We start from the raw sequence: 18,243 nt of genomic DNA, 5'->3' as shown, positions 1-18,243 counted from the left end.
AAACTTAACTCGAGGTTGCATCTATCCTTTTCCATACTTATCCTGTATCTAATGGCATTACCAACACTAGATGCAAATTGTTCCCTGACACACACTTCTGACCCCTGGCGTGTCCTAATCGCTAGGATGAGATCAAGTATTGCACTCTCTCATTGGGACTAACTATCTGCTGATTAAGGTTCCTTCCTTAACTGATTAAGAAAACTATCCCAGTGGTCCTTTCACAGTCAGTACCAAGAATCTTAAACTCACCCGATGCCACAACCTGATGTCTCTTACAACAGACTCCGAACTCTCCACAGATTTGTTCCTCTAAATCCCCCGACTGTACGGTGGTCGATAATGTTGCCCCATGAACGAGTTCATACCCTTCTCATTCCTCAGTTCCACTCTGAAGCCTCACCATAGCTTAAATTATATAAACATTAGTATGACAAAAACAGCGGTAAACTGGAAGGCTGAGCTAACAAACTTCCCCCTCCTGCAAACAAATCTTACTAATGGCTAAACTATCATGCTTTCAATCGTTGGCTCCGACCCTGAGCTCATCTGCTCTTCGTATAATACTTATTGCTTTGAAATGGACGTAGCTCAGAACATGAGATCCAGCAGGTTCAACATTTTGCTCGCTGACTTTATCTGAGGTCTTAACAACATCTGTCCCAACAATGACTCAACTTTCTGTTCAATCATTCTGGTTATCATCCCCCTGCAACTCTAGCTTAAACAACACATCGACCCCTTTCTTAATGGCAAACCTTCCCGCTGGGATATTAGTTCCACTCCGGTTCAGGTGTAAACTGAGAGAGTTGCCAGATGGCGGAGAAAATGAAGGAGCTGCACAACGAGGGGCGGTGTGGCGCGATCTCCAGGCAGGAGTCTGTGCTGTCTCCCAGTGTTCATTCGGCAGAACACAAGAGCAGTTGTTGTAGTTTCTAGATTTCGGTGGCTTTTACACTGCCTAGGACCTCAAGCTGATTATATATACATGTGCTCGTGCGCGCGCGTGCGTGTGTGCGCCTGTACATAAAGCGTGAATATATCTCACTGATACCCTACATATGCTTGCTAACTTGCTATTTTATACATATTACGTGAGCTTGGTGTATCGTGTGACAGTTGGTATTGCGTTTTGAAGCTTGGCCCTGGCGGTCATATGTGATGGAATTGCAAATAAACTTGAAATGAATTGAATTGAAATGAAATAAACCGCTCGGTTTGCAGAGGTCGCAGCTTCCGAGCAGGAGCGCCCAGTGATACAGATATCTCAAGACTTCGTTCCAAATCCTAACATTTCAGTCACAGTTTAAACTGAATGTTCTTTCAAAGTTTGCAGAACCGGCTCCATTTTCCTGCCGATATACTGGTTAGTATATCGACCGCATACCATTGAGAAATCTCGTTCTCGTCCTCAGTACCTCTTTTCTGCTCACCTAACAAAGACTACCCTCAGGATAAAGCTCGCCAAATTTCACTCCTTTCCTTTCTGAGCCACAGAGCCATAGTCTCTGTCAGAGACCTGACCGGTGAGACTTTCCCCTGCTTGGTAATTTGCACCCCTCTCCTCCCATCCAGAAGTATCCAAACTGGTCTACCTGTTATTGAGCGGATTGGCCGCAAGGGGTGTCTGCACTGGCTCTGGTCTAAAGTGGTCTAACGCATCTCTTCCGCACATCTACCCTCACCCCATCCGCCCACCACCCCACTCGGGATGAAGTTTTGTCCAAACAAACGATCGGTCTGTTCACACAGAATAGAGCAAAGGCTCAGAAACGAGAGATCAATATCCGTTTGAAGGGAGCTGGTTGGTGTAACACTAGACGTCACCTCTCCCTCTTCCTCGCCATACTTCTATATAAACAGTGAGAGGGAGACGTGTAAAGGAGGAAGACGGTTAATGGAAGCGGGGTGGACCTGCAGGGGATCAAACAGATCAGGGAGACGTGGAGAGGTGTTGGAGAAGGAGGAGATGACGAAGACGGCACGCAGCGCAGTGAACGGAGGGTTGCTAGAGTCAAGAAGTGTGGAAGAAGAATGCGGTGGCGGAAACGGAGAGGGCTGCAGAGGAAGTCGTGGCGGACGGTGACAAGGATGGTCGTCTGGGAAGGAGGGTTGACGAGAAACAGGAGGCCGAAATCTCAATGAACCAGAAACACCTTCTTCCCTTCCGCTGGCATTTTCTTGAACGTATGAGCACCACCTCCACATTTTTTGCGGCATTTATTAGCTGGTTGCATTTGACGGTAATTTTTACATATTAGCGCCCCACTGATCCTTCAAAAGAACAAATCTCAGGTGGTCTACGTCACAGATAATAAAACAGACCGTGAATCCGGTAGAGAAGATGCGATACTGGTGGACAGGATATTTGACACGCTGGCCTTCATCAGTCAGGACACTGAGTACGGGAGTCGGAGGTCACGTTGCAGTTGCAAATGACGTCGGTCGGGCCGCACATGGAGTATGGAGTTTAGTTCTGCTTGCCTTGCTCTGAGAAAAATCTCAACGAACTGGAAAGATTACAGAGGGAGAATTCCGAAGTTTCTGCCAGGATTTTAGGGGCTGAGTTATGGTGCAGTCGGAAATTTTCAGGCTTTATTTTGTGACCATGTAGAGCTGTACAAAACTACAAGGGGCACGGATAAGGCGAATACATGCACTCTTATTCCACAGGACTGTGGTATCGAGAACATTGACGCGCATGATTGAGGTGAGAGTAGCTGAAGACAGAAGCGGGAGAGCGAGTTGAGTTTGATAAAAGGGAAAGAGAGGGATTGGGAGAGTGTGTAGAGGGGGAATAGAGAATCGAGAGAGAGACAGGGATAGAAGAGGAAGAGTTCGGGGAAAGGGAGGCGAGATGCGGGAGGGAGAAAATGCGGATGAAATGGAAGAGGCGGGAGTGGAGAGGGATGAGAGAGAGTGTTTAGAGGAACGAAGGTGAAGAGTGGGCGAGATGGTGGGTAAGATTGCGATAGAGGGAAAGATAATAAGGCAAGGGTGAGGGGCAGAGCTGATGATGTAATGTGAGTCGGTGAGATAAAGACGGTTTTGCCACTTGTTTAAGTCGACCCTATTGACTGTTGACAGAGATCCTGGATCTTTTCAGAAAGATCTGAGCACAGAAGCGCCGACTTCTCGCAGATGAAGCAACGCTTATCCTCACTGCAATGTTCAAAGTGAGGGTACCATCCACATTCAATGCATTCGAAGACTCCAGCCTTCATTTGGAACACGATATTCGAGGCCACTCTCCTATCAAGAAGGGGTAAGCAATATCAGCGTACCTTCAGCAGGCAGCCGTGTGTTAGTCCCCAAAATCACTGACGCCCACTCTCGCCAACGACCTGCGGCACCCCAAAATTTCCCACAATCCCACTTTCCCAGCACAGCCCTGTGTCAGTATCCAGAATTTTCACAATGGTCCACTTTCTCCCTGCAGCCCTTTGTCAGTCCCCAAAATATTCCCACAGCGCCAGTCTCTCCCAAGGCCCCATGTCAGTCCTCAAAATGCTGCCACATCTTCAATCTCCCCACAGGCCTGTGTTTTCTGCCTAAGTACTCAGACTCACCACTCCCACCACACAGATCAGTGTCAGTCCAAACTACACTGCCTGACTCTCTCCCCACAGCCCCGTGCCGGAACCCAAAATAATCCCACTGCTCAACCCTCTTCTTAGAGACCTGTGTCAATCACCAAAACACCTCCCGCTTATCATGCTCTCCCCACGGTCGTGTCTCAGTCCCCAGAGTACTCCCACTGAACTATTCTCTCCCCTCAGATCTGTGTGTGTCCCCTATGTACACCCCTCCCTCATTCCCTCACCACAGACATGTGCTAGGCCCCAAAGTGTTCCCACTGCCTCACTCTCTCCCACAACCTGGGTCAGTTCCCAAAAGAGCTCTGCAGCTCCAGTCTCTCCCCACAGACCCATGTTAGTCCCCAAAATACGTGTACATCCCACTTTCACTCCAAGACCCCGCGCGAGTCCCCACGATAAACCCAATACCTAGCCTTCTCCCTAAAGATCTGTGTCAACCACCAAAACACTCCCACTTCGCACTCTCTTCCCACAGCCCATGTCAGTTCCCACATTAATTACACTGCACACATTCTACCAACAGACTTTGTCAATCCCCAAACAAAGCCAATTGCACACGCTCTCCATACAGCCCTTATCAGTCCGCAAACTAATATCAATGCCCACTCCTTCTAGCAAACAGCGTCAGTCCCCAAACTAATCTCACTGCCCACTCCCCTCTCGCAGTCTGTGTCAGTCCCCAAACTAAACACATTGCCCACTCCCTTCACTCAGCCTGCACCGATCCCCGACTCACTCTTTTCTCAGAAACTTGCAATACCCCAAATCTCACCCATAGTTGCATTTTCCAATCCAGTATGAACTGCCTTGGTCGCGGACAGATTTCTCAACAAAATTCTGTGAAAATAAATTACTATCATTAAAGTTTGAATTTAAGGAGCGTCACGTTACGTCTGACAAAGGGAGAGCGCGAAGGGACGGTGTGGAAGGAACTCTGTATCTCACACCAGTAGAATGTGATGGCAAGATGCAGGGAGCCTCACTCTGTGTCTGAACCGGGGAGTGTGTAATGCGACGGTGTGGAGGGAGATTCACTCTGTGCCTGACCCCGGGAGTGTGTGATGGGACGGTGTGGTGGGAGATCACTCTGTGTCTGACACCGGGAGTGTGTGATGAGACGGTATGGAAGGGAGATCACTCTGTGTCTGACCACGGGAGTGTGTGATGGGACGGTGTGGTGGGAGATCACTCTGTGTCTGACACCGGGAGTGTGTGATGAGATGGTATGGAAGGGAGACCACTCTGTGTCTGACCACGGGAGTGTGTGATGGGACGTACTGGAGAGAGACTCACTCTGTGTCTGAACCGGGCAGTATATATATATATATATATATATATACTGCTCTTCATTTCATCTGACAAATACCTCTTCCTGGCTTGAACTGATTTCAAGTAGATTCGATTTAGAGTTGCAGCAATGCAGATCGGCCTCAGTGTAGGATCTTTCAAACGTGGATATGTAATAAAGCCGGTCTTCATTTCTTTTTTTTAAAACTTTTTTTATTGCATTTTTAAATGGTTACAAAGTAAAGTATGAAAAAACAATGTATGTAACCCTTACCCCCTCCCCTTAACCCCTCCCCCCTAACTGCCCTATAGAAAAAAAAGAGAAAGAAAGAAAAAAAAAGAAAGAAAGACAGAATGCCTGGTTGTTGGAAGATCTCCACATGCTCCATGGAATTCGTAATAACTTTAATATGTATATTTATTTCTTTCCCCTAATAAGCAATTGTTTCATCTTCAGAGCATCTATATATTTAATCCTGTCTTTTGTAAATAAGGGCTCCAAATTTTCAGAAATGTTTCATATTTATCTCTTAAATTATAAGTATTTTTTTCTAATGGAATACAACCATAGATTTCTTTCTTCCAAGAGTCTATACTTAAATGTGTATCCGATTTCCAAGTAACTGCAATAGCTTTTTTGCCTACTGCCAGTGCAATTTTTATAAATTCTTTCTGATACTTATTTAGTTTGAGTTTCGGTTTTATCCCTTCAATATCACCTAGTAAAAATAATATTGGATTATGAGGAAATTGTGTTCCTGTAATTTGTTCCAGTAAAAGTCTTAAATTTGTCCAAAAAGGTTGAATTTTAGAGCAAGACCATGTCGAATGTAAAAAAGTACCAGTTTCCTGGTTACATCGGAAACACTGATCCGATAAATTTGGATTTATTTATTTTTTTTTTTGTGGTGTAATATATAATTGATGTAGAAAATTATACTGCGCTAATCTTAACCGAAGATTTATTGTATTTGTCATACTATCAAGACACAGTCTTGACCAATTTGTTTTTTCAATTTTAATATTCAAATCACTTTCCCATTTTTGTCTTGACTTATGGACTCCTTGTTTATATACCTGTCTTTGAATCAAATTATACATACAAGATATAAATTTTTTATTATTTCCTTTTTGAATTAAAATTTCTATTTCATTAGATTTCGGCAATAACATTGTTTGACCTAATTTTCCTCTTAAATAAGCCCTTAATTGAAGTAACAAAATGAAATGTTATTTGATATTTTATATTTATTCTTTAATTGATCAAATGACATTAATATACCTCCTTCAAAACAATTCCCTATATATCTAATCCCATTTTGAATCCAATTATATAAAAGTTGATTGTCCATTGTGAAAGGAATAAGTCTATTTTGAATTAAAGATCTCTTTGCTAATAAAGATTTTTTTGTCTCATCATCAACATTTATATTATTCCATAAATCAATCAAATGTTTTAATATAGGAGATTCTTTCTTTTCCCGTATCCATTTAGATTCCCATTTGTATATAAAATCTTCTGGTACGTTTTCTCCTATTTTATCTAATTCTATTCTAATCCATGCCGGTTTATCTTTCTCGAAAAAAGATGCAATAAATCTAAGTTGATTTGCTTTATAATAATTCCTAAAATTTGGAAGTTGTAATCCTCCTAGATCAAATTTCCATGTCAATTTTTCCAACGATATTCTTGACATCTTTCCTTTCCAGAGGAATTTCCTCACATATTTGTTTAACTCTTGAAAAAAATTCTGGGGTAATTGTATTGGTAATGATTGAAATAAATATTGTAATCTAGGGAATATATTCATTTTTATAGTATTTACTCTACCTACTAATGTTATTGGTAATGCCATCCATTTTTCAAGATCTTCCTGAATTCTTTTTCAAAATGGTAAATAATTTAATTTGTATAAGTTTTTTATATCATTATCAACTCTTATACCTAAATATTTTATACCATTTGCTGGCCATCTAAATTGAGTTATTAATCGACATTGATTATAATCTCCTTTAGTAAGAGGTAAAATTTCACTTTTATCCCAATTTATTTTATAACCCGATATTTTCCCATATTCTTCTAGTCTATAAGATAATTTGCGTAGTGAATGTAATGGATCTGTTAAATAAAGTAGAACATCATCAGCAAATAAGTTAATCTTGTATTCTTCCTGATTAACTCTGAAACCCTTAATATCTGGGTCCATTCTAATTAATTCAGCTGGTGGTTCTATTGCCAACACAAGTAAAGCAGGTGATAGTGGGCAACCTTGCCTTGTTGATCTTGTTAACTGAAATGATGTTGAAATTTGACCATTTGTCACTACTTTAGCTTTGGGATTAGTATTTAAGGTTTTAATCCATTTTATAAATGATGTTCCTGGTCCATATTTTTCCGATACCCTAAATAAAAAATCCCATTCCAATCTATCAAATGCTTTTTCTGCCTCTAAAGCAACGGCCACACTCATTTCCTCCCTCTTTTGTGCTAGATGGATTATACTAAATAACCGAGTTACATTATCTGCCGATTGTCTATTTTTGATAAATCCTGTTTGATCCATATGCACTAATTTTGGTAAGCATTTAGATAATCTATTAGATAAGATTTTTGCTGTTATTTTATAATCGGTGTTTAATAAATAAATAGGTCTATATGATTTTGGTTTTAAAAGGTCTCTATCTTTTTTTGGCAATACTATTAAAATAGCTGTTGAAAAAGATTCTGGAAGTTTATGCGTTCTTTCCGCTTGATATATTAACTCCATAAAAGGAGGAATTAATAAATCTTTAAACTTTTTTATAAAATTCAGGTGGAAAACCATCTTCTCCTGGAGATTTATTACTTTGAAGTGATCCCAAAGCTTCTTCAACTTCCTTCAATGTAAAAGGCATACCTAATCCCTTCTGTTCTTCTGTATTTAATTTTGGAAGCGTTATTTGTGATAAAAATTCTTCTATCTTAACGTCATCATTCTTTGATTCTGATTTATACAACTCAGAATAAAAATTCTTAAAGGCCTCATTAATTTCTAGAGGTTTATAAGTAATTTCATTCACTTTTGTTCGAATTGCATTTATTGTTTTAGAAATCTGATCTGTTTTTAACTGCCATGCAAGAAATTCACCTAGTTCATAATATCTCTGTTTAGTTCTCATAATTGCTTTTTCTGTTCGATATGTCTGGAGTGTATTATGTTTTGACTTCTTATTAATAAGTTGCCTTCGTTTTTCTTCTGTCATATTTCTTTGAGATTCTTTTTCTAATTTTATAATCTCTTTTTCCAATTGATCTATTTCTATCATATATTCCTTCTTAATTTTAGAAGTATAACTTATTATCTGGCCTCTCAAATATGCTATCATTGCTTCCCACAATATAAATTTATCATCAACTGAATGTAAATTTGTATCTAAAAAGAACTGAATCTGCTTTTTCATAGAATCACAAAAATCTTGACGTTTTAGTAGAATTGAATTAAATCTCCATCTATAAATTGATTCCTCTTTATCTATCATTATCATTGTCATTATTAAAGGAGAGTGATCAGACAATATTCTTGCTTTATATTCCACATTTTTCACTCTAACTTGAGTATTTGTTGATAATAGGAAAAAATCTATCCTTGAATATGTTTTATGTCTATTTGAATAAAATTAATAATCCCTTTCTTTTGGATTGATTCTTCTCCATATATCAATCAAATTTAAATATTTCATCAATGATAGAGTTAATTTTGCTACTTTTGATTTTGTAATAGCCTTTGTTGATCTATCTAAAACTGGATCTAAACAAAATATTAAAATCTCCACCTATTAATATTTTATCATGTGCATTAGCCAAATTCAAAAAGACCTCCTATATAAATTTTACATCATTTTCATTTGGTGCATAAATATTCATAAGAGTCCATAGTTCTGAAAAAAATTGACAATGTATAATTAAATATCTTCCGGCCGAATCAATTAATATATTTTGTATTTTAATTGGTAAATTTTTATTAACCAAAATTGCAACTCCTCTTGCCTTTGAGTTAAGTGAAACTGCAATAACATTTCCAACCCGGTCTTTTTATAATTTCTGATGTTCTATATCCGTTAAATGAGTTTCTTGTAAGAAAGCTATATCTATTTTCATTTTTTTATTATATGTTAAAATTCTTTTTCTTTTTATTGGTCCATTAAGCCCACTAACATTAAAACTTAAAACAATCAATAAATTAATCATTATTTTTATTTATGTCACTCCAATCTATAATAATACCTAATCTTTCAACTTTCATTGCATCCTGGGAAATCTTTTTAGAAGTCACCATGTTGCTATGTGTGTCCCCACCAATCATCCAGGCAAAACAATAGAAGAAAAATAGAAAATAAAGAAAAAAACAAAATACCCCCTTACTAATGTTGTGAAAGAAAAAAAACACAACATTACCCCCCTCTATTGTACCCCCTTACTAATGTTGTGAAAGAAAAAAAAAACACAACATTACCCCCCTCTATTGTACGGGTCATGGCAATCGCCATGATTACACACGTGAATCCCGTAGTAACCGATTCAAAGCTCCGCAGCCCCCCGCAACATAAAAAGTATATATAAAAAAACATACTATTCTCAATTAATATTTCTAAAATTTTACTTTTCTCCCTTATATCGTCCTTAAATGTCCATCAGTTCCATTTGCTTTCTCTGTCTTCGTCTTTAACCATTACATTTAGAAATCGCTACGTTTAATTAACGAAGAGATGGAAGTTTTTGTGCAAACACCTCCGCATCTTGATAATCAGAAAAAAATCTTTTTCCTTCCTCCAAAAAATTTATCAATGTTGCTGGGTGACGCATTAAAAACTTATAACCTTTTTCACATAAAACATTTTTAGCTGGATTAAATTCTTTCTTTCTCTTCAAAAGGTTATAACTTATATCAGGATAAAAAAGAACTGGTTTCTCTGCTATCATCAACGGACCTTTTCTTCTTTTAGCACCTTGGGCAGCCGCCCTCAAAATCTTTTCTTTATCCTGGTATCTTAAACATCTTATCAAAATTGATCGCGGATTTTGATCATCATGAGATCTTGGTCTTAAGGCTCTGTGCACCCTTTCAATCTCAATTAAAGTTTCTTCTCACATTTCCAATTTTTCAGGAATCCATTTTTGAAAAAGAATTATTGGGTCTTCTCCTTCGGTACCTTCTTTAAGTCCAACAATTTTAATATTGTTGCGTCTACTAAAATTTTCAAGCTTATCAATTTTTCCCACGAGTTGTTTTCTTTCTGATGTCCAGGCATCATTATCATCTTCCATCTTCTTCATTCTTCCATCCATTTCTTCCATTTTGACGTCCAAATCTGTAATTTTCTTTTCCATTTTTTCCTGTTTCTTTGTCATTTTATCAAACGTAGCCTCCATATTTGTTATTGTTTTCTTTGATTACTTTTTGGTTACTTTTAATTACTTTTAATGCATTTAATTTATGCATTATTTGCCTCAATATCTTTTTTGTATTTTCAGAGGAACTTTCATCTTCTTCTTCTTCTTCTCCATCTTCGTCTGATTTTTCCAGAGAGTCCGCCTCTCTCTCAGACTCGATTCACTGTCGGTTTCAGTCCTTGCTGGGTTTTGTAGTTCTGGTTGCTCTCTTTTGCGCATGCTCGTTCCTTTACGCTTGCGCAGTTCTCGTTGATCTTTTCCTTTAGAAATGGCCGATGCTGCCGCAGTCTCCTTTTCTGTTTCACCGGCGGTGTGTTGTACCTGAGTCCGCGGTTCTTCAGTAGAAGTAGGCCTTGATTCTGTTCCAACTTGAGCGGTCTTCGCGGTAGCAGTTTTCTTCGTCCACTGTTTATGAGGCATAGCTTAAAACAATCCAAAGTAATTGATAAGTAACCTTAAAAAAGTATTAATTACTTTTTCTTCACTAAAACATTAATTTATTAACTTTTTTACGGGAGGGCTGGGTTCCAGCGTCCCTATCCGACGTCATCACGTGACGTCCCCCCCCCCCCCCCCTCCCCGGTCTTCATTTCTGATCCAGTCCTTGGAACAAGCATGCTCTGGAATTCAGGAACAAGGAACAGTGATTCTCCATCTGTCCGTCTGGGAGTCAGTCATTGAATCAGTAACCCCTACACACCATCCCATCACACACTCCCGGGGCCAGACACAGAGTGAATCTCCCTCCACACCGTCCCATCACACAATCCCGGTGTGAGACGCAGAGGGAATCTCACTCCACACCGTCCCATCACACACAACCGGTGTCAGACACAAAGTGAACTTCCCTACACACCGTCCCATCACACAATCCCGGGGTCAGACACAGAGTGAATCTCCCTCCACACCGTTCCATCACACACTCCCGTGGTCAGACACAGAATGAATTTCCCTCCACCCCGTCCCATCACACACTACCGGTGTCAGACACAAAGTGAATTTCCCTCCACACCGTCCCATCACACACTCCCGGGGTCAGACACAGAGTGAATCTCCCTCCACACCGTCCCATCACACAATCCCGGTGTGAGACGCAGAGGGAATCTCACTCCACACCGTCCCATCACACACAACCGGTGTCAGACACAAAGTGAACTTCCCTACACACCGTCCCATCACACAATCCCGGGGTCAGACACAGAGTGAATCTCCCTCCACACCGTTCCATCACACACTCCCGTGGTCAGACACAGAATGAATTTCCCTCCACCCCGTCCCATCACACACTCCCGGGGTCAGACACAAAGTGAATCTCCCTCCACACCGTCCCATCACACACTCCAGGGGTCAGACACGGAGTGATTATTCCTCCACACCGTCCCATCACACACTCCCGGGGTCAGACGCTGAGTGAATCTCCCTCCACCCCGTTCCATCACACACTCTCGTGGTCAGTCACGGAATAAATCTCCCTCCACAACGTCCCATCACACACTACCGGTTTCAGACACAAAGTGAATTTCCCGCCACACCGTCCCATCACATACTCCCGGGGTCAGACACAGACTGAATCTCCCTCCACACCGTCCCATCGCACACTCCCGGTGTGAGACACAGATTGAATCTCCCTCCACACCGTCCCATCACACAATCCCGAGGTCAGACACAGCATGAATCTCGATCCATACCATCCCATCACACATTCCCGGGGCCAGACACAGAGTAAATCTCCCTCCACACCGGCCTATCACAATCTCCCGGGGTCAGACAGAGAGTGAGTCTCCCTCCACCCCATCCCAGCACACAATCCCGGGGTCAGACCAGAGTGAACCTCCCTCCACCACGTTCCATCACACACTCCCGGAGTCAGACACAGAGAGAATCTCCCTCCACACCATCCCAGCACACACTCCCGGGGTCAAACACAGAGGGAATCTCCCTCCACACCGTCCCATCACACACTCCCGGAGTCAGACACAGAGTGAATCTCCCTCCACACCTTCCCATTCCCATCACACACTCCCGGTGTCAGACACAGAGTGAATCTCCCTCCACACCTTCCCATTCCCATCACACACTCCCGGGGTCAGACACAGAGTGAATCTCCCTCCACACCGTCCCAACACACACTCCCGGGATCAGACACAGAGTGAATCTCCCTCTACACCGTCCCATCACACCCTCCCGGTGTCAGCCACAGAGTGAATCTCCCTCCACCCCGTCCCATCACACCCTCCCGGTGTCAGACACAGAGTGAATCTCCCTCCACCCCGTCCCATCACACACTCCCGGTGTCAGACACAGAGTGAATCTCCCTCCACACCGTCCCATCACACACTCCCGGGGACAGACACAGAGGGAATCTCCCTCCGAACCACCATGAGAGGCCTTGTTGAAAGCTTTTCAAATTCGACTAATACAATATCCACCCCGGGCTTCATCAATCAACCATTTTTCATAAACAATGTGATCAGGTTTGTAAACTATAATCTCACCCACACAAAGGCATTTTGCAAACCTCAAAAAAAATATGCCTTTACCGATGTGAGTTGAGTCTATGAGTAAGAATTAATGTAAAGACTAATGCACGAGTCAACCATTTACCGGACGTACAAAAAAGCTGGATGAGCTCAGCAGGGCCGGCAGCATCAGTTGAAAAAAGCGGTCAATGTTTCTGGTCGAGAACCTTCGTCAGGTCTAAAGAAGCAGGGGGCAGGGGCCCTATGAAGAAGATGGCGGAAAACCAATCAGAGGAAAGATCAAGGGTGGGGAGGGGAAGCAGGGCGGGGTTAGGCAGGAGAGGAGAAGAAGGAATCTAAGGGGAAAGCACAATGGGTTGCTGTCCCCACCAGACCACCACACCAGCCTCCGGAACCAGCATATTATCCTACGCAACTTCCGCCACCTTCAACAGGACCCCACCACTAAGGACATCGTTCCCTCTCTACCCCTCTCTTCTTTTCGCAGGGATCGTTCGCACGCATCTCTCCGAACTTATCTTAAATATTGAAATCAAACTTGCATGCAACACTCATTCCGGCAGCTCGTTCCAACACTCTCACAACCATCTGAGTGAAGTATTTTCCTTTCCTGTTCTCCTTAAACTTTCACCCATCATCCTTAACTCATGCCCTCTGGTTGTAGTACCTCCCAACCCCCGTGGAAAAAGCCGACTTGCATTCACCCAATCACTGGGACTTCATCTGTGATCGATGCCAAAGGGATGGTTTCCATCTTCACTGGAAGGGGGTGGTGGTCAGTATCCTGAGGTTCTGCGCTGTTTTTTCATCACACGTTTTCTGACAAACGATCATCGCAATTGGCAAACAAGAGGAAATCTACAGCTGCTGGAAATTCGAGCAACAATCTCAAAATGCTGGAGGAGCTTCGCAGGTCAGGCCGCATCTTTGGAAAAAAAGTACTTCTTCTGTAAATGCTGTCTGGCCTGCTGAGTTCTTCAAGCAATTTGTGTGTGTAGACCATCGTACGTTATAGTCTGTAACTTCCTTTTGGAATTGAAGACAATTCGATGTGGCTGAACCGAGGCGAGATAGCCGATCCTTTGCTGAGAGCAAGGAAGACACAAGCTTTGATCGATGTCAGCGCCGTGCGAAAGCCAGTTGCAGGTGCTGAGGTTTGGGCAAGATTGAGTCTGTGTTTTACTTTAGTAGCAATGTTAGATCTGTGAAGGGAGCACTGGTCTGAACTGCCCAGAGAAATTACTCTTGCCAATGGAACTGTTTTGAACGCTGGCATTAAATTTCCTATAATGGACTGCACGAATCCTAATCTCTGAAACTACTTCACGAGAATGAGCGTGAAGTCTGTTATTGCAACAACGGGGTAATGGGATCAGATTTAGCTAACTGTACGGACAATAGCTATGTCACCAGTAATATCACAACTTCTGCTTATGGCAGTTACAGAGTCGGCTGGCAGGCTGAACAAACGCTGTCAAGGGGTTATTACAATTCGGCATATGTAGTACCAAATAAATACCATCTGCCAGCGTTGAAGGATGAAGGAGACTGAGCAACGTTACTGGATTGCAGTGTTCCTGTTCTGGGACCGTGGATAGACAGAAAAAGCCAGAGAGAGCAGCACCTCCTAGTGGCCACATATTTTAATTCCACGTCCCTCTACTATCACGATGAAGCCACACTCAGGTTAGAGGAACAACACCGCATATTCCGTCTGGGTAGCCTCCAACCTGATGGAATGAACATTGATTTCTCTAACCCGTTAATAACCTTCCTCCCTTTCTTAGCCCATCCCTGATTGATTTATTCCCCACCCTCCCTTTTTACGGAGACACTAATCTTACCTCCACTAATGCCCACTTTTAAGTACTCACCCTGGCATTTTAAAGCTGCACCTTGTCATATTTGATACTTGCACCCTGGGTAAGTGATTCTGCTTGTCTACTCCTCTCTTAGTTTTATAAACTTCTACCATTTCACCTGTCAGCCTCCTTCACTTCGTGGAAAACAGTCCAAGTCAGTGTGATCTTTCCTTGTAACTGAATGCCGCGGTCCAGGTAACATTCCTGTGAATCGTTTTTGCATCGTTTCAGCTTAACCACATCCTTCCTCTCGTGGTGACCAGAACTGCACAGGGTACTCCTGGTGTGGTTTCATTATTGATTTGTACAACTGTATTATGATGTCCCAGCTCCTCCCAAAGCCTTTTGCCGATGAAGGCAAGCATGACGTGCACCTTCTTCACAACCTTGTCTACCTGTGTTGGCACCTTCATGAAATTATGTACCTGTACCCCAAGTCTTTCTTTTCGTCAACAATCCTCAGGAACCTATTTTTCTCTGTCTGTGTCATAACCTGCTTTAACTTTCCAAAATCCATCATTGTGCATTTGTCTGACACTGTAACAAAACCTCTCTATTTTTCTACAGCAATAAATATCAATGAACCATTCACCTCCGAACCTTGGTCATATATGTTTTTATGAACCACTCACTACACCCATCTCTACTTTGTTGTGCAGGAGAACACATTGCCGCCTCTCTATTTCTCTCATTGACAATTTATCTCTACATAAATAATTGTCTGACTTTTGTTTCCTCCTGCTTCTCTGCATGCCATCACACTTTACCACATTAAGCTTCATTTACCAAGTATTCTTCTCACCAGCTTCCCCATGTCTTGTTGGAGAGACCAAATGTTCAATCACAACACGTCCCCTCATCACGTTCCCCATCATTGACACCGTGGATTCCGCACATTCTGCCCTTCCATCGGGTCATTAATATCAATAAGTCACTGATGATCCAGAACTGGTCCCTGGAAAACTCCACCAATTATATCCTCCTTACACGTTACTCTGTCTCAGTATGATAACCTGACTTCAATCAATATTAACACACTTCCTTCCCAGCACAGAGCCCTTGTCTTGTGCACTTGCCTTACATGTGGTAAATGCCCCTGAAAGTACAAAGACTCACTTCTCCAACTTCCCCTATAAAGTCTCAAAACTCTGGTATCACACAGAATGCTGGTGGAACGCAACAGGCGAGGCAGCATCTATAGGGAGAAGGGCTGTCGAAGTTTCGGTCCGAGACCCTTCGTCAGGACTAACTGAACGGAAAGATAGTAATTGATTTGAAAGTGGGGGGGAATGCAAAATGTCAGGAGAAGACCGGAGGGGGTGGGGTGAAGCTGAGAGCCAGAGAGGTGATTGGTAAAAGGGTTACAGAGCTCGAGAAGGGAAAGTATCATGGGACGGGATGCCGAGTGAGAAAGAAAAGGGGAGGGGAGCACCAGAGGGAGATGGAGAACAGGCAGAGTGATGCGCAGAGAGAGAAAGAAAAAATAAAGGGAAAAAGGGGAAAAAAACTAAATATGTCAGGGATGGGGTAAGAAGGTGCATTAACGGAAGTTAGAGAAGTCAATGTTCATGCCATCAGGTTGGAGGCTAACCAGCTGGTATATAAGGTGTTATTCCTCCAACCTGAGTGTGGGGTGAAGAGTCTCGGCCCGAAACGTCGACAGTGCTTCTCCTAATAGATGCTGCCTGGCCTGCTGTGTTCCACCGGCATTTTCTGTGTGTTGTTTTAATATTCAGTAACCCAGGTTACAGGGTCCAAGACCAGGTTCCAGATGGACAGGGTGGTGAAGAGGGGTTTGGAACACTGTCCTTCAGTCAGGGCACCGAATATAGAAGCTGGGAAGAAATGGTGCAGATGTACACCACGTTGGTTTCGCCGTATTTTGCAAATAGTGTTTAGTTCAGGTCGCCCTGCTGTATGACAGACACCAATCAGCTGGAAAGAGTGCAGAGGAGATTTACTGGGATGTGACTGGATCTGAAAGGACTGAATTGTGAAAGGTGTTTTGGACAATTTTCCCTGGAATGTCAGAGAATGAGTGCTGGTATTGCAGAGGTGTATTGCAGTGTGGGTCGAATAAAACAGTCTTTCTGCCAGTGTTGGGGAATCAGGAACCGGAAGGCATTGGTGTAAGAGGAGATCTAATAGGAACCTGAAGGGCAACATTTCCAAGCACAGGCTGGTCAGCAAATGGAATGAGCTACTGGGGGTGTGGTTGAATCAGGTACATTGAAGCAGTACTCGGACAGGCTAATGGGAAGCAAAGGTTTTGAAGGATATGGGTCAAAAGGTGGGAAATGGGAAAAGGACGGAGGATAACATTGTTCATAATATCGTTGTGAGGCGGTTACAGACCAGAAGCTCAGATGGGAATTTTGGTCAGTGTGGACCATTTGAGCTGAAGACTTGTTTCTGTGCTGTCTGAATCTGACTGTAAACCCTCTTGGTTTAGTTCAATGACATTAAACTTTTCTAAATGACTTGTCATTTCTTCACAGATTATAGACTCCAGTACAGTTACCTACTTTGTTTTCCTTTCTCTTCCACCCTTCAGCAATGGTTTTCAGCTCCACTGGGACCTTTCTGTAACAGTGATTTTTGACAGATTCCAACGTCTCTACTTTCTCTCCAGCCTTCCTGTGAAACCGTCTGGTGCAGGTCGTTGGGAACTGGATATTTTTGCTTTTAGTCCCATTAGTTTATCACCCCTGATGGTGATTGCTACACATTATGGCACAGCATTGAAATGTCACCGTTAGATATCTGTAGGATGTTTGCTGTGTCCCCACTGAAAACACTAATGGAAATTATTGAGTTAACTAATCTGTTTTTCCTTGATATTTTTATCTTTTGTCGCATCATGAGTTACAGGAAAAATCCCGACTGTTTTGTCCACCCTGTCGTTGCCTCTTTGTTTGTTCTCTGAGTTAATATTTACCTTGAACTCTTTTAATCACAGACTGTTGTTTGCTCTCTGTGATTCCTCTGTCTGATTGGGATAAATGTCGGCTTTAACGAACCTTCTCCTTAAACATCTGCCACTGCTCATATTCAGGATCCTTCACCGCAAGAACTCTCAGTAATACCACCTCTTTACACAGATTACAACTGAAATGGCATGTTCCTGGGTAAATAAACTACTGTATGAAACTGTCTCTGACCATTCCACAAATTCCTCTTCCACTGTACCAGTCTGATTATTTTAATCAATAAACAAACAGAAGCAAACACACAGAGAATGTTGGAGGAACTCAGCAACCAGTCGACAGCTCGGGCTGGGAACCTTCATTCTGATCAAAGAAAAAGAGACAAAAGCCAGAATTAGGTGATGGGGGAGGAGTAGAAGGACAAGTGAGTGCGGGAGGGGTCTGGTTTCTGGAGGAACGATTATGTGAAGAGCTGAGTGACAGGCAGAAAAGGCAAAGAGATGAAGAGAAAGGAATCTAACAGGAGAGACGCAGGACCACGGGATTACACAAAAGAGATGGAGAGCCAGACAGAATTGATGAGGAGGACATGGCGGTGCGTGAGGGGAAGTGAAGGAGTAAAAAGCCACCAGAATGGGGCGGTGGGATCCGAAGGAA

The 18,243-nt window shown here is 42.5% G+C and overlaps 1 long non-coding RNA gene across 1 annotated transcript; it reads right to left on the bottom strand.

Annotated features, from left to right (window-relative positions):
• Window positions 1–1,631: 1,631 nt before the first annotated feature.
• LOC132390448 (uncharacterized) lies at window positions 1,632–17,929 on the bottom strand. The gene is made up of 3 exons (XR_009510911.1): window positions 17,185–17,929; window positions 4,372–4,436; window positions 1,632–3,252 (listed from the first exon to the last, which is right to left on the bottom strand). It is a non-coding gene; the product is annotated as an uncharacterized LOC132390448 (long non-coding RNA).
• Window positions 17,930–18,243: the final 314 nt, after the last annotated feature.

Source organism: Hypanus sabinus, unplaced genomic scaffold (assembly GCF_030144855.1).
Source record: "Hypanus sabinus isolate sHypSab1 unplaced genomic scaffold, sHypSab1.hap1 scaffold_901, whole genome shotgun sequence".
Classification (NCBI taxonomy): domain Eukaryota; kingdom Metazoa; phylum Chordata; class Chondrichthyes; order Myliobatiformes; family Dasyatidae; genus Hypanus; species Hypanus sabinus.
The sequence above is the reverse complement of the archived record's forward strand: the minus strand, read 5'-3'. Positions and strand labels throughout refer to the sequence as shown.